Consider the following 16768-nt stretch of genomic DNA (forward strand, 5'->3'; position numbering starts at 1 on the left):
TTTCACAAGGCTAAATACAACGTGTATTTAATGTCCAAACATTTCAAGCTTGAAATCCGATGAAAGTATATTTAGTCTCAAAGCTACTGTTTCAAACTTCATGACGTATTTGCAAAAAATAAATGCGTTTAGTAGAGGGTTGTATAAGGTGGCTAATTCTTCCCTATTCACTAGGTGGCACTATGAGTCCACCAGTGGATTTAAAGCTCACCAGTATTTTCTACTCTAGTTGTTGTAAATGTGTCTGAAAAAGCAATATTATCTTTTTAAGCCTTCTTTAAGAGCTCTTCTGGGGTTTAACTTGACATGTTTTGTCCTGTTAAGCAGGAAAGCAATTTTTCCATAAGATATTAAGGACACAAACTGCACCATGTAAATCACTTTATATTTATATCTCTCTGAATGGTGCTCAAACTTCATAAACTGAAAGATCCAGCAGGGGGAAGGAAGAAACAACAAATTTGTGCCTTAAGCTTGATATTTCTAAATGTTTGGCTAGAGAATTTGAGCTGCAATAATAGTAATAATAGATGGTACTTATTTTGTTTGTATTTATTTACTTACTGATTACTAAAACTTAAACTAATAGTCCCTGTAGTAGATTTGCTGATTATTGAGGAAAAAAAAGTGAAAATTATGGGAATTGAAGTTGGAGCCTGACTTTCTTAACCTGAAGAGCTAATAACTTGGGACACAACATCCAGTCCTTTCTAGGGGAGGTGACACACTTTCAGGGAGGGTGGATGTGCCTGCCCAAGGGTTTGTTACAAAAGCCTGCAGCAGGACTGATGGCACAGGAAAACACACTGAAACCTGCTCTGAGCCCCAACACTGGTTTGGCCAGCAGGCCAATGATTCACTAGGCTGGTTACCAAGGGAAAGGTGGAATGAAAAGCCAATTTTGTTTTGATAGCAAAGGAAAGCAGCAGGCCCTGCTGTATGCTTGTGCTGTTTCTCCAGCACTCTTGCTGGGTTACTTTTCCTGAATACCCACCCAGCCTGTCTGTCCATGGGCTGTGGATGCAGTGGGTGCAGCCAGGAACCGGCATGGTCTGTATCCAGCACCAGCCCATGGGGAGGAAAAGCAAAGCCAAAAGAAAAAGCAAAGCCAAAATAAGGAAGAGCTGTGGCACTGCTCTGTCAAAGTGAAGACCCAATGATTGCCCATGGAAGGCCAGATCCCTCTCCCCTTGGAGTCTTCTCCCTGATGTAAAGGTCATGTCCATCATGAGCAACTCTTTCAAGTGGTCTGTGATCTAGCTACAGAACAGAGCTAATGGCAGCCATGGATGTGAGACAGGAAAAGGAGGGGCCAGGATGCCAGGGCAGGGCTGACAGGTACCCAGGACACAGGGCAGAGGTGCACAGCCTCTTGCAAGGCCACAATTCCTGTCTCATTTGTGTGCCACAGAAAAGAAAGGCCCATTCACATGTGTGTCCCAGCCTTCCCACAGGACAAATTCCAGCCTTGCTCAGAGGGTAAATCATACACTGGGTTTCCAGGCGGCCAAGAGCCCTTTAGAATTACATTTTGAAATACACTTACCAGTTTGACTACTTCTGAAAATCTGGATCTCAGTCGATGAAATAATGGGATGGGGCAAATCTGACTCTTAGAAGGTGTCAGAATTACAAATATGAAAGAAGAAAATCCCTCCCTCCTAAATCGACCCTTTTGTATTGAGCACATCTTCAATGTTTCCAAGCAGGATATTTTTAAAAAATCTCATGTATTGCCATTCACAGGAACTCGTGCTTACGAGTAATTCCTGGGGTCCTTTAAAAGCATTTATTTGAATGTTTTTCTTCTTCCAGTTTGTCACTTGCTCACATATCAAAAGTTCAGAAAAAGGCACAGAGCACCACTGTGCTCCCGGGCAGCTCCCTGAATAGTCCCTTGGCAGCTGTAACTCAGCAGGAAAGCTTAGGGGCTTGGATGTGTTAATTAGCTGGCAGCTCTCCTCACATTTTCAGCAGCAATGCTCAGTGCTGTAGCTCTGTCTCCAGGCATACACTTTCATTTTGCTGTTTCACCAAGCAAACCCTGAAAAAGGAAGAACGAGTGCTGAATTTAACAGGAGTTAATGCATTACTTTGCAAGTGCTTCATGGCTGAGAGTCTAAAGTCTTCCTCCCAGCAATGTGACATGTGACTGAGACAGCTGCAAATCTCCAAGTAATGACCTCTGCTAAGTGACTCAGTCAGTTCAGTCCAGCTCCCAGCAGATAAATGACACCATATATCTCCCCTTCAGCTATTTACCCAGGCTTGGGAAGGAAGCAGGGCATGTGAGCCCTGTCCTGCTGTGGCTGCACACAACCAGCTGTGAGGTTAACCCTGCAACTGAGACCTTGCAGCCGCTCTGGGACTGGATGTTCCTGCCACACAAACTACCCAGGAGCATTAGCAGCCTCCAACATCCAGTTTAAAAACATTTCAGAGTATTATTTTTATCAGTTCCTCAACACCAAGAGCTCTTTCAGATAGCACATTACCTGGCACGTCACACATTGCAGGATGATATTTCAGCTTCCAGAAAAAAGTGCTGGACAGAGCTAGATTCACCTCTGAGTACCAGTTTTCAAAAGCTTGGGAATTCTTTTCTTCTCTATTTCAGCAATAAGCAATAATAAGTAATTAGCACCCTCAGTATTATTTCAACATCCATTTTCTGGACCCCATTTAACAAAGTGCATACTGAAAAGATTTCTCTCATGGGTAAGTTTTCTTCTGCAGCTTTTCCTTATGGCCAGGTAGCAATGTAAGATAATTTCAGTCGGCTGTAGAGAGTAGAGACAAGCTCAGTTAACCTGAAAAGAGATACTGTAATCTACAGCCATATATCAATATTTGTACTTGCTCAAATTAAATACATGAGGTTAGAATAGAGCATAATATATCTAACATACTTAGAGGGTGCTTAAGGTAAATGAAGTTTACCTGGTTTTGTTTGGATGATAAAGCATTTAACCACTGCTCATACACTTTGGATAAGTGGATTTATCCTTGGTTTGGATGTATGTCTATACAACTTCCATACAGATTTCCTTCACAGCTGAGAAAAGGTCAAGGAAATAACTTCAGCCTTCATAAATAATTTTTAATTATGGTGTTCTAGCATATGTGCCATTTCAGATGCCATTTGTGTGGCAGAAAACAGCTGACAGTAAGTGTGGCCCGTTGAGAGGACAGGGCAAGAAGACAAGTTATGTTTTAATGAAAATGGTGCAAAGAACCAAGAGTGTTGCTTGTCTCTGTTATTAATGTCCAGAAGGAGACCTCAGTGACAGGGAGAACCAGGAGCCAAGAACCAGCACACACATCACTGGGCAGCTGGGGAGAGGACTGGCCACTGCCACCCCTGCACAGGGTCAAGGCAAAGGCACCTGCCAGGAGAGGGGACCTGCAGCAGGGCTCTCCTCCCACAGAGCTCCCAGCCAGAGAGTCCTGAAAAAACACTCCCTTTGAAACCATTAGGGATATAGTTTGTTTGTAAAATATTGTGTCTTAAGGTCTAGAGCTTCTGTTTCTTTAGACTGACTTATGCCAACAGCTAAATATATGTCTTTAAAAATAGTATGTGCAGTAGGAATGTAAATGCAAGGTTGCTTGTTTCACTAGAAAAATACCAGCGAAGTGATTCAGTTTTGATATTGCAGTTCCTACTTGTTGAGGAAGTCACTCTTTGTTTGGAGCTCAATAGGCCTGCAAATATTTATCCATACCATTGTACATTAAATATGGAGATATTTAACAGTGCTTAAAACAATATTTGTTAACTTCATTTCCAGATATCAAATTGGAGAATTAGTACAAAATTCTGAAAACAAAGTGTTACTTTGGTAAACATCTACATTGCCCATCACTGTTTTCTCCAAGGGATAATTTAAAGAGGTCTAGTATTTAAATATTTGCTTTGTCTTGTCATTACAGGAATATATCAGGCACTACAATTATTTTTCCATTTTTAATGCAGAAAAGACAGCTCTAACTGGTTAGATTTCCCACAGCTATAATTACCTAATATCTCTAAGTTTTTCGTTATGTATGCCCCTCTGGATTCTGGGGCTTAAAAGGGACCACAGAGCTGACTAAAGGTAATAAACACGACTGTGGTGGTTTCCCTGTGTGGCATCCTCTCCCAGGGATCCTGACTCATCACAGTTGTTGACCAGGCATACAATTAGCTAGCCAGAAAAGCAGGCATTAATATTGTGGCATAAAATCTCTTTAAATTTGTTGCAATCCATCCAATTCAGCTCAGTTTTCAACCAGGAGGTGGCAATGTTGTTTCATACTTGTGCTGTTTTCAGCCTGACTCCAGCATTGGGACTTGGACCTGTGTGTGCCTACAGAATAAACAATGAAAACCAACTCAATTTTACTTTGGCAGCTACATCTTATTTATAGGCACAACATCAAAAGAGAAAAAAACCTCATCTCTAGAAGTAAAGATATATTAAAGTTGGGCATTCCAACTGCAAATAATTTTTTAAAGTTGTTTCTGGTAGGTAGAATTATTTTGCAACAGGTCTGTTATTTATAATTGCATTTAGGGTGGAGAAACTGATCATGGGCTTATTTCAGAGGCAGAACTTTTAAAGTGGAAGTAGGTTCAATGGAAAGCTCTTTCTTTACAGGAGGTGGGATTTGCCTTCCTCACAAAATGACAACAGAGGAGCTTGGTATTGGAAAGATGCTGTAAATTTGGCTTCCTGGAAGAACCTGGAGTAAAATAAAAAATTGATAGGTATCTGAACACACAAAAATGATATTTGAATAGATACTAAAAAAAAAAAAAGCAATCAGTACAAAGTAATTCAGCCCTGGTCTGCAGAAAAAAATGAAAACTATTTCCTATAAATAAAGATGATGAAGATGAAGGAGCTACTTCTCACACAGGGCCTGATCTCACCCACCAACACCTTACCCAGTGAAGGAAATGGAAGATTTACCACAACAAACTCTGTGATCACTATTGAACAGGAGGAAATACAAGTCTGGGATAATTTTTCACTGCCTGAGCTCTACTCTTCTGCCATAGCATTTCTGGCATTTTGGGAAAGTTTGGCCATTCTGCCTATTCAAGGTCCTGGGTGTAGACAGAGACACACCCAGAGACAGAGGTGCATCACAGAGAACAGTTTTACTGGGAACCTCCACAGGCATCACAGCTGTGCTTCTGCCCTCCAGAGGGATTACTCTAACACAGGCAACATGACACAACCTGGTATTTTTCATTTCTTGAAACAGGAATGTTTCAAGTTCTGTGTTTGGAGAAAAGAACATCATCTTGCAAGCTGTGTGAAAAACCGAGAGATCAGCCTCTACAGAGGTTACAAACCATTTCATTTCAGATGTTGCAGATCCGAAAGCATTCAACACTAAGGGAAGAGCTTGTTTACAGAGAGCACCAGGAGTTGAGGCTTCTCAGTAGTGTCCCATGACATGCTCAGTGTCAGGATCCCCACCACTGCCAGGTCAGGTGTTTGGTGCACCAATGCATGGCTGCATCTCCTAGACCAGCACCAGAAATGAGCTCTTTTCTCTGGGACTAAGCTGTGCCTTGTAGCAGATGCTTTTTCATCATCGTGTAAATTTTTTCAAAGAACCATCCTGATAACTCTAAGAAGTCCTATATTATAAGAGCACACAAGAGTGGAATTAAAAAATTCTGGTTCTTTGAGCCATCATCCATTCAAGCCATGCTGTGGCTGCTGAGGCCCAGGGTTCCTCATCCCTGGCTCCCAGAGTTCATAGATTTGTGGGTTTGTGCCTGTTACAGCATCACCCCCTCTGTCCCCTGCAAGAGGCTGCTGTTCTGGGCACCAGTACAGCACAGTGACTGTAAAGGACAGAAAGCAAGAATTAGGTCAATAAATTATATGTTTCAAAGCACAACAATCATTATGTTGTGCACAGGCGTTTGCAGTTCATTTAATGAAATGAGAGTAAAGGCCCCAAGACCAGAGGATGTGGAATCCTTCAATTCACAGATGTACACTAGTTGCATACCAATGCAACATCAGACCAAAATAAATCACTAAGATAAGAGAAGATTCCTCCTGGAGACTGAAAAACACTGGAACATCTGGAAAGAAAAAAAAATTAGTTGAATATGTGTTTTGGATGCTTTATAGGAAAAATATCTTCAAGAGACTGTCCTGTCTTTAAACAGTGAACAGTGAGACCCAGGATGTTTCCTGGGGATTAATGACTACCTAGGCGAGTTAATGACCCAGAGAAAAGCTGAGGGTCATTAAAACCAGTCAGTCATCAGGTCATTGAGAAATTCACTCTGCTCAAGTTTGTTATGGTTGCTGACAGTGCTCCTCCTTCTTGGTAAATATAAGAAAAGAAAAAAGCAGCAGCATACTTCTTTCTGCATTGCCAGAAAGCCCTGCAGCCATCCCTCTGTGAGGGGAAATGCTGGGAGGACACCACCACTATGCCAAACCTTGCAAAAAACCAAATCTAATTTCTCCCCTTGAATTTAGACAATATTGTTATATTTCAGTGTGCTTAGATTAGGCATAGTTGCATGTGAAAAATCTAGGTCACCTTTCAATAAATGCTTGATATCTCTCAGTTTGAGTATTACTTAAGAATTTTTTCACATAAAATATTAACTTTTTAAATAAATGCAGTTACAGTTATTAATTGCACTTTTAGGTCAATAGATTTCTGTCTACAGGCACCCAAATATTACCAGTTATTAAACCCTGATCTGCCAATGAACACTGGGAGAAACATACTGCTCTGAACTTGTCATTTTTCTGAGAGCTTGTCAGTAACAAGCGAAGTACAAGACAGGCAACAGCTATAGTCATGTATTTCCTGTCTTAGTTACACACCATGATACCAGCACAGGAGTCAGCAGCCAAAACCAAAGCCACAATTACCCTGGAAAAGAAGTTCTTTCAGGGAAACCTGCATCTGTGCTCATGTCAGGGTGGTCAGCCATAAAAACCAGAGGCAGGAAAGTTTCCTTCAATGAGTAAATTTGGTAGTGAAGCATGTCTAACTTAAAAATGTGTGCTTACAAAACCCAAACAGAAAGAGGCAGGGGGGCACAATTAACAAAGGTAGCTTGAACAAACAGCAGCTCTCAGTTATTTGGTACTGCCATCAAAAGACCTTAAACACCAATTTTAATTCTCAGCCATGCAAATGGATCCAGGTGAACACAGATGGCTGAATCAGTGAAATATTGCAGGACTGGAGTCCTTCAGGCAGAGACCAATGAGGGAGTGCACAGGCCATGTCCTTCCAGCCGCAGAGGTTTCAGACAGATTTAGCAGAGAATCATGGAATCATTTAGATAGAAAAAGATCTTTAACATCATAGAGTTCAAACATTAACCAAGTTCACCACTAAACCATGTCCCTAAGTGCCACATCTACACTTCTTTTAAACACCCACAGGAATGGCAGCTCCACCACTTCCCTGGGCAGCCTGTGTCAGTGCTTGACAACATGCTTGGATAATACATTTTTCCTAATATCCATCTGAACCTCCTCTGGCGCAACTTGAGGTCATTTCCTCTTGTCCTGTCACTTGCAACCTGGAAGAAAAGGCTGACCCTCATCTCACTGCAAGCTCCTTTCAGGCATTTGTCAAGAGCCATAAGGTCTGTCTCCCCTGAGCCTCCTTTTCTCCAGGGTAAACAATCTCAGTTCCCTCCTCATAAGACTTGTGCTGCAGGCTCTTCCCCACCTCTGTAGCTCTTCTTTTGCCACACAGCAACAGGTTTACTGCCTCCTTCCCCCTCTGTGCTGGGCTGGGAGTGAAGTTGTATGTGAGCAATTTAAGAGACACAGGATGAGAGTTGTTCAGGTCTGACAGAAAAGTCATATAAGCACTACAGTATCCATAAAACAGGGACCTTCTAAAACAGGTAATTATTTTAAAAGTCTAATTTCATCAATTTGAGTCAATTATTCACAACTGATAAAATAAATCTCTCTATTTTCTTCTGTAGAGAATCTTGCTGCACTTTCAACCAGGAAGCCTTCTCTTGAGAGGAGCTGAACATGCAGCTCCTCTCAAGAGAAGCGTCTTCCTCCTTGCAGGAAAAGGATGCACCACTTCTCCTTAAAGACTTTGTTCAGATGTTGCTCCTCATTACTTTTCAAGATCTGCTGAGCCTGGAATACTCAGAATAGCAACTTTTACTGCAGGAAAAATGGAATAATTATTTTTAAGTGGTCCTACTTTAAAGCCAAGTGCCTTAGTCTTTGTTTTATTGTCAGGGAATTTCTCTGCACTTAGAAAAATAAAAGTTTACCAGAACCCAGAAGGATCTTAGGAAGTTCAATCCAGCCTGTTCCCACAAGACATAATTAGTCAAATAAAATTTCCCAGTGTTTACTTCTCTTCCAAGCTTCAGTTTTTTCCTATCTCAGTGTAACAGTTTTAGGCAGCAGTAATCCTTCCTTAGAGAGAATGGAAGAGAAATTCAGCAGCCTCTACAGATTAACCTGCAAATGCTCACGTTTAACCTGACATTTCTGCCATCAGCAATAGGTACACAAATAAAATTTTTTGCCATATCAGCCCTATGATACCTTCTTGAAAGGGCAGGGCTCAATGTAAGGGTTAAAATAAAGATGGAAAAGTGAGGCAAGAGAGAGGGATGACTGCCAACAAGTCAGAAATCTCTTCCAACATTTTATAAAAACCTACTTTCTGAGTTCAGCTGGAAATCTGTGAAAATCAGGTATTACCATCTACACATTTTGGACTCAAAGTAGTGGCAATCAGCACAAAATATAAGTAAATATAGGCAAAAAAAGCAGAGCCTAATAATTTTTTATGATAAACCTGCAGACTGGGAAAGATGAAAAAGAAATATGGAAATTCAAAACAGAGAAGTTTCCAATTTCAATGGCATAATTTTGCTGAATATCCGGCACAACAAGGAGAGAAAACATCAGAAAAATCAAGAGAAATGAATCTCTATCACTCAGTGGATGTATCTATCTCACGCATTGCACCAGGGTGATTGGGAAGGTGACCCAGGTCTCCCCAGTTGCAGGAGCAGCCGCCACACTGGACCTGGGCACCAGACTCTTCACATATGCTCAAAGTTATTTGCTGTACACAGGAAGCTGGTCTATGAGAACTACAAAGTAGTACAGCTGGGACAGTTTCTTGGGGGGAAAAAAAAGGACTATTTCAAATCAAAATGAGCATGTGGAAGTTTTTAAAAATATCATTTGCCAAAAACTGCCAACATGTACTATTCTGACTTTGTTATGGGATCTCTCTGCAGCCTAATTTTTCCTGTTGCTGCTCCTACAGGTTCTGGGAGACTAAAAGATCATATACTCTGAAAACAGCTACAGCAGGAAGAGCAGAAAATTATAGTAGCTCCTGTTAAAAATACAGTCTTTGTGGCAGTCCTCTGGAGAGGTAAGATTGCCCTTGTCAAGGCTGGGGAACAAAGCAAACTGCAATAACCTATATGATGATAGCCTCAACATGTGTTAAGTTTCAAGCTTCAAGCAGTCACCAGCTGTGACAAGAGTGACTTTTCCAAAAATTCCTCTTTAGTCATCACGTGCAAGCAGAGACTTACTAAAAATCAAAACCCATAGACTGAAAGATTGTTTCTTCTCAAATATCCATCCCACATCCATGAAATACATGCAGAATGGGGTAACATTTCAATAGATGTCAGATCCTTTGCCCACCAGGAGCTTTTACACAAAGCCAAGAAAATGATAGAGAAGGGCAACAGAGAATGACCTGCTGAAATGAAATTCAATATTGGGTCATCCTTAATACAAACATTGCAATTATTTGGGGTTTGGGAAAATTAAAAAGACTTTCTAGAACCTCATTAAACAGCCTCTGTGAGCTGGCAGGGCTGACAGCCACTCCCACTGAGGTCGTTGCCCTTTCCACCTCCAAGACCATGCGTCTGATGCCTGCCCTTCCAATACCACCTGCAACACAGCCTGTGCTGACCAAAACTGCATCTAGATAAAAGGTTTTCCAATTTTTTTTCCATCCAAATCCACCCCCTCTAAAAAAAAAAAAAACAACAAACTAAACAAACAAACAAAAACTGTCAACAAAAAATCCCTTCACACAGCTCTTCTGTTTAGAACCCAATTTCAGAAATACATTTTTCAATCTGACTACTTATTCAAAGACAACTGCTAATGTATTCACTCTGGAACAACTTATGGAGAGGAAAAGAAGCAGTATCATTTAATATAGGGACCATACAACTATACAGAACTTTCCCAAATTAAAACGGGAGAAATTGTGAACTGAGAAATAGTCAAAGAATTTATAACAATGATTTTTGTAAAAAAAAAAAATCAGGATGGAAGTATCCTTAGCTAGCAGATTTCAGTGGTAGTCAGAGCTGGTAACAAATTAGCATCTGTACAACAAATTAACAGCCTATTTAATAACATGCACTACAACAAACGCACATGATAATTTTTAGAAACTCAGAGTTGACAGAAGACAAGAAAGATTTGCTCAGGGAGAACAGGGCTGGGCAATTTCCTTCTCTCTTGACCTGGAATGCCAAGATCTACACAAAGAGAAGCTCTGGAGATAACTCTGGCTTCTGTATCTTAAAAATTCATCATCTCTCAGTCTGTCTGTTAATTTTTCCAGACATCTTATTTTTGAAGATAGCTGCTCTGGAGAGGAAGGATTAAGCTATCATAGCCCGAGGTCCAAGAAATTAAAATTGCTACTTCTCTGAACGTCACTCTGGGACTGCGTTAAACTTTTCTGGGGCTCGGGGGTGCGATGTTGGATTTCTCCAACCCTGCTGTTTTTCATGTGCTTTCACACGGGAGAGGAGAATGCAGCCCTTACACGTGACACACTCAGAGTACAACTGCCAGGCAGCCTACCCTTCTGCAAATGCCATTAGCAAGCTTCCTCTTCAAAAAAACAAACTTAAATCAACATTAGCACCATAATTATTGCAAAGCTGCTGAATGGGCCACTCTGTTACCTAAAGTCCATTTTAATCCCAAAACAACATAGTTAGGATGGGAAAGACTTTTTAAAGGTATTCGAAATATGCATATTCCATTTCAGGTCCAGGGAATCAAGTTACCAGCCTGTAAGTGAGATAAGGCAGCAAGAGAGCACCCAGGTCCTGGATGGCTGTGGGACTTGGGTGATTTGCTCAGCTCAGTCCTCAGGCTAAGCAAAGCCCCCGATAACACCAGCTGGAACGTGTGCCCTGCAGCCCTGGACAGCTGGAAGGAGAAAAGGCTAGTCACAAATTAAATTAAGAGGTGTAATATGGTGTGAGAAGAAAAACAAATTGAGATTGTGAAAACAGGTGCCAACTGACATTTACTCAATACTCAGTCACACTTTCCTTTCTCTCTCTGTGATTAGCAGCTAAGCTGAATTAGGATACATTTCATGCTTCTGTGACCTTCTAGAACCCCCTTACAGAAAAAGAAAAACACCTGTAGCAAGAAAGTTGTTTTTTTTTTCCAAGAGGGTAAAAGTGCCAACTACTGTGAAGTTGGCCTAGCCAAGACTGATACACCAAAGCAAAAATATAGTGGTGTAACCAGTTAAATTCTATTTTTTAATAAAAGAGCATTAAAGACAGGGTTTTAAAGTAGTGATGCCTTTAGTTTTAGCTTTCATATTTTCCAGATTCTGTTCTGCATTAGGATATAAATCTGAACTTCATATAAAATGTTGGCAAGTTCTCTTCACAGTTTAGTCAGACAAATCCTTTTCCAGCCTGAGAACCAAGGACACTGTTGCAGCTTCAGGCTCAAAAAGTGTAAACAACAGCGAATTGAGGAGAGCAATCTGGGAGGATGGGACTTCATAACCTCAAGCTGTAATTGGCAATTAACCCCAGTATGTAAATGGACCAAAACTTATAAAAGTGGGAAAACTCGTAACCTGGAGTCCATCTTGGGTGTAGCCATGGCCGGGCTCTTGTCCTGCCCAAGGTGTTTCCTTTGAAGGCCTTTTTAATAAGTAACTACTTTATTCCTTTAACACTGTCTAGCTTCTGTTCTAGGCATGATGCCTCTCAAGGCATCAGTAGCACCAGGCTGGAAAAGTCATGGATTTATTTATATGCATCATTCAAGTCTATCCTACTAGTTATCACTCAGAGAATAAGCTGAAACCCATAAGCACCATCCTGAAGCTCCTGGGAAGGACTAAAATGAAAAGCAATGGACCAAATTGTTCCCTGCAGAGCCTTGAGTTCTTTCTGTGCCCCTGAAAGCAGAACCATAAATTTGAATAGGGTCAGTCTGGGGCTCCATGAAAGAAAGGCTTTACCTGTGAGGGCGCAAATCACCTCAATGCCACTATACTTGAATGCCATTCCTCTGGTCACACCACACTTTGGAGTGAAAAACTCTTATTCCACTGCCTGGGAAGTGTCTCCTGTTCAGACATGGAGGCTCCCACGGGCTCAGTGCTGAGCCTGGCCCACTCTCAGCTGGAGGACTCTCCAGGTGTTCCTCAAGGCTTCTGCTCAGAGCAGGCTCCACACAAGCTGTTCGTACTGAAATCTCCTTTCCTAAAAGGGAAACTATGGCAGATTTTCACCAAATTGGCCTGCAAGTACATCTCTTGATGACTCAGATGCTAAGGAGATCCCTGACTTTTGGCAGGATAAGGTTAAATAGAAGAGATGCCATATCCAACTGCTAAATCCAGGACAACATCCTTGTACACCCACAGCCCGTGTAATTTCAGAAAAGCCTCTTCTGACACAAAGGATCGGCAGGTCTGTAGGAACAGAGAACTTCAGAAGTGCAGCTTTCAAAGCAGACCTTTCCCTCTTCCCAAAAGCACCAGAATTATGAGAACAAAAGCCTTCAGTGGAGCTTACCTCTGTCTGTGTGAGGCTGTGCCCATCTTGCATCACACCTGGCTGTAGCAAATATTCAGCCCTATCCTGTGGGGCTCAGAAACACAAACCCCTGTGCTCCTCAAACCAAAGTTCAAAGCATGATCCCACTCACAAACAACCCCAAATGTGCTACAATGCACAAAGAACAGAAGTGCTTTGGAAGAAAATACTTCAAATGACATCTTCCACTATGTTTTAAGATTACAGATTTCTGTGCAGTAACATGAAGTTTTGGGACTCTATTAAGGAGAGCAGCATTGAATTAACATTTTTTTCTAAAACCCTCCACAGCTGAACAGATGATGGCAAGCGTGTACCATAAGAACATTTTATGAAAATGTCAGGGGTCTTAGAAATAGTTGACATTCTCTGGCCTTCAGTTTCATGATCTTTATCATAGTAAAATGGTTTTGCTTACTCCTTGCACACCTGCTGTGTGTCAGTTTTCCCCCAGTGGAGCTCCCTTACCACATGCACTGATCACACTGACATACATAACCACTTTATACCAAGCAGATCTCAGGCACTACTGGACCATCACACACTGATAAGAAACAACAGAAATAAAACTCTTTGTGAAGAAAGAGGAATGTAGACCAGGAACATGGCTCAAGGTTAGAATAAATGAGAACAGAGGCCTGGAACTAGCTGCCATGAAGCTTTGGATAAAAATTCATAAATATTTCTGAAGTATTTATTTTCATCGCATACAACCAATTATTCTTATGAAATGTCAGCAGTAAATCAGGCCAGGAGATAAGTTTCTTGAATTTTGAAGCCATAAAGCATAACCAAAACACTGCAGCGAGTGGGAAGGATGGACAAGAGGAAGGGGTATAGATCCAAGAACTTCAGTGCCCGACCTCCTTTTAACCTCTACAGTTCAAGAGTTTCAGCTCCTCTACTCCACTTCTTCTTAACTGAGCTCAGTAACTTTGCTGCCTGCCCACAAGTACCTTGTCACATGCATCATTCAACCCTACATATGCACTGTGCAATCTTCTTCAAAATACATCTGCTTTTAGAAACATACTATCCTGCGCTTGTACTTTACAACAAAACAACTTGAGGAACAGCAACAACAACAAAAATGGTGATTTTTGACGATAGAGTTGAAAAAGAGCAAATTTTAAAAAGTGATTTAGCAGGTTTAATTGTATTTGGAAATATTTTACATTTTTTGTGAGTTTACATTTGTTTAACAAAAAACAGTCTTTCAAACTTATTCCTACACTGAGTAAACAGTTGTTGATGTACCACGTACTGACAATAGTACAAACAATACTAGAATTGTCTGGTTTACTTCAAACATAATTTAATTAAAAAATCAAGAGTAGAATATTTTTAACCTGATGTGTTAGGGTAATACACTGTGGAAGTATGGAAAATCTCAGGTAATTATCCTTGCACAATTTTTATTAAGATCTGTAAATTTAAATTACCTAAAAGATGCAGCAGGCTGTTAAGAACGGAATTTAGCTTGCATGTGGAATTGTTACTAGGAGAGAGAAGATTAATTTACATGAAATTATTCCAGGCCCATAAAAAATAGGCACAGAAACAGAAGTCCTAACAGTGGTTTCTCTCTTATTTAACTTAAGAGGTATGGCCACCATGTAGAAGGCAAAATCATTGGTCAAAACATTGCTCACACAGCAATTAATGGATCATACCAAAAAAAAAAAAAAGGCATTAAGATTGGCATATTATATTTGAATAAAATAAAAAGAATCATTTTCCATTTCCCCATATTTGATTTTAAAACTGCACAGTTCCCCCAAAATGGTCAGGAGGGTGGTACTTAGTTCTTTACTTTGCAACACATAACATACACTTATGTACATATATACAACATAATGCTACATGTTAGACTTCCTTGATTTAGGTTTCCTTCTAAGAATGAACATGAGATTTACTGATTGATAAAAAATATTCAGAAGAAATAAACATTATCTCTGGCAATTCCTAGTGGTGGCACGTAGTATCTTTTGTCTTTTAACAAAAGAGAAGTATTTTCTAGCTGAGAAAATGTAACTAATTTTGATGTGACCTACCAAAGCAGTTTGCAAAGACTATGCAGTTTATTTGGAGAGTGCTTCCCTTCATCTGTGATAAAAACCTACAAGCAGCTAATGGGAAAGAAAACAAGTACTGCAGGTGTACTAATATTTTTCTGATGTGAAATGCTCAATACAAAATGTGTAAGTCTCAGAAGCACAAATGCACACAATATTAGAGATGCACAAAAAACCAATTATGCCGCAAACTTCAATCAATTTCTAACTTGTATTAACAGTGTAAAAGCTTAAAGTATTGGAATGAGATGTCAATAGAGGTTTTATTTAAGTTTTCAAAATAAATCTGAAGTTGAGAGATATTTCTGACCTACCAATCTTCTGCAGTGCTCTCTTTTCAGATTATTCAATTCTCTCTCAAGTTAATTAACTGAGAATATTGTACTTTACATGTTGTGGTTAAATGAGTACAGAATTTTACTGTTTGTTTTCTAAGAAATGGGTTAATAGACCCACTATGAGAGCCAAATCTTTATCAGCTAGGTAAGCGATCACTTGACATGGCATTGAATAAATAAATAATCAGTAAAAAAGTTTCCAGTTAAACTAATTTTAAGTTATTATTCTTAATAATTAATTGTAATTATTATTTAAAATTCACCTTATTATTGGTTCTTATGGATTTTTTTCAACTGTAGTCCACAATACTAGGACAGAAGTAGTATGACTGTCAAGGCAAGAGTCCACCTACACAAAGAGCCCCCTATCCAGTATTACTACACCCCTTAGGCTCAGGATGACACACCCGCTAGACACCACAATATTCTTGGCAATAGCAATACCATTGACAGAAAGTAAAAAAGGATGGATTTTATAGCAAGTAGAACAGCACAAATGTTTCTGTGTGGTATCACTCAGGGGCTTCAGCAAGTTCTTTCAGTGCTGACAGCCCCATGTGCTGGTTCTACAGAACCCCTGTCGGTTCTACAGATTTCTACAGGCTACACTTCCCTCATGAGCAGAACAGTGAGGCTCCAACCCATTCAGAGGCACTTACCTCCCCACTAGCCTCAGCAACACTTAGAACCCACGTGCAACAAGAAGAAAATTAAAATACTTTTCCTTGAGATCCACAGGAGAACAATGAGTCCATGTTTTCTTTACAAAGTCAGCAAAACTGGTGAATTTCTAAACACATGACATCCCAGTTTCACTTTTGCACTGATACAAGACAAAGAATATTTCATGTAGGTCCTAACCCTTTTTTTCCCCCAGATACCTGTGTTTTTACATTAGACATAAGCAGGTCTCTTTGTTTGTCTGCAGAAATGATGTTTAGGATTAAGGGGAAGCCAGTGTTTTAAATCAACATGGATAACATAAAATTGAGTAAGATGTGAAACCAATTTTTTAAACAGACTATAAGGGAATGCTTTGTATGAAGTTCTTGATAACAAACACATTGCCTTTGATAATCAAATTCCAACTTCACTGTCACACTGAAAAAATAACAAAGCTGTAGGGGAGATGACATCTGCAAAGTTTTGTATTTACCCTAACACAGGCTGGCTATTTTAAGAAAAAAAAACAGAAGTGAAAGTTCTGGCTATTCTGTGCAGGGAATTACCAGGTAACTTGCAGAACCATATTCCACATGCTCCAAATAAGAAGAATGTTCCCAATTCAAATAATTTTTATGATCTCTTACCTAAAACTCCCAAAAGTTGCTAACAGAAAAATTTCACCATTATCTTTCAATTTAATTCAGAATTAACATGTTTTCAGAGCTCAAGCTGAGAAAATTTCAGCACAAAAACCTTTAAAGACTACTTTGGACCTGTGTTATGGTGAGAAACAAAAATGCAGCTTTTGA

Source organism: Camarhynchus parvulus, chromosome 2 (genome assembly GCF_901933205.1).
Source record: "Camarhynchus parvulus chromosome 2, STF_HiC, whole genome shotgun sequence".
Taxonomy (NCBI): domain Eukaryota; kingdom Metazoa; phylum Chordata; class Aves; order Passeriformes; family Thraupidae; genus Camarhynchus; species Camarhynchus parvulus.